Raw genomic sequence first — 1143 nt, forward strand, 5'->3', positions numbered from 1 at the left:
TTTTGAATAAAAAATTTAATTAGATTTTTATAATTTGTTCTAGTTTATCACCAAATAAAATACAAAAATATTAACTTTTGTATTTTTATCTTTTGTGTCTTATTTTTAGTATTTTATCTTATTCTATTCTAAAAACCAAATGTGAAAATTAAAAGGTTATATCTCTTGAAAGATTTGAACTTGATAACAGGCTGAATTCGGTAATCCATTTAAATAAATGTTTAAAGTACAAATTTTGTATTGTACCTATAATAATGATCAAAATAATTAGCAGAATAGTATGTGTTTCGTTGAGAATGTACACTCTGAGGTATAGCTTGTTGTTATTAAACAATAATTACTTTTTCTTTTTCTAAATGGCTGCGTTGTGAACTCCTCGAAACTTTGGCATTGGCTCAGAATTTGTAAAAAAGACTTCGACACTTAAATCAATAACTATCTTTCAAGATAAAGAACTAAGAGTATTAGGATAATAGTCTCTTTTTTATTCTCCCCACCCACCTTGTTTGTATTCGTATTTATTCTCGTTTAGCCTAACCAACTTTTTGCATCTTCTCCGAGATTTAGTATGAGTTCTAAAGAGGTGGAGGCAGTTATTTGGTTAAATCCGATTTAAAATGTGTTTTTGAATAAGATTTTGAGGCATAACCATTTTCTACCGGAGTATGAGGGGTAAAAATCACAGCCCTTAAACTTAACCTGCTTTCTTGTATTGTTTTTTTAGCAACTTGAGCTTTCATAAAAATTATGGTGTTGTACCTCGGAACGATGCTGCCTGGTGAGCCCCCAAGCTCAACGCGTGGCCTTTTAGTTGGCAGGAGCAAGCTTGAATTTTCACTCTCAAAATGCGAAAAGTGACTTTGAAGTGTGATACTATAATAAATGTTGTTGTGCAGTTATTTCAAGGGAATCATTACCACACATTTTAGTGGCAAGTGAACAGTTTTTAATCAAACAGTTATTATCAAATAGTAGGGGAAATGTGTGGAAATATTAGTTTGGTTTCTTTTTTACTTGCTTTATTTGCACTTTGAAAAAGGATACTAGTTATCTACTCCATCTAGTCAAGCAGGAAAAGAAATGAGTTCACAAGGTTAGTCGTTTCATTACTTTTTCTTGTTGCTTTCTACTGGTGGCTAGAGA

Source organism: Arachis ipaensis, chromosome B03, assembly GCF_000816755.2.
Source record: "Arachis ipaensis cultivar K30076 chromosome B03, Araip1.1, whole genome shotgun sequence".
Taxonomy (NCBI): Eukaryota; Viridiplantae; Streptophyta; class Magnoliopsida; order Fabales; family Fabaceae; genus Arachis; species Arachis ipaensis.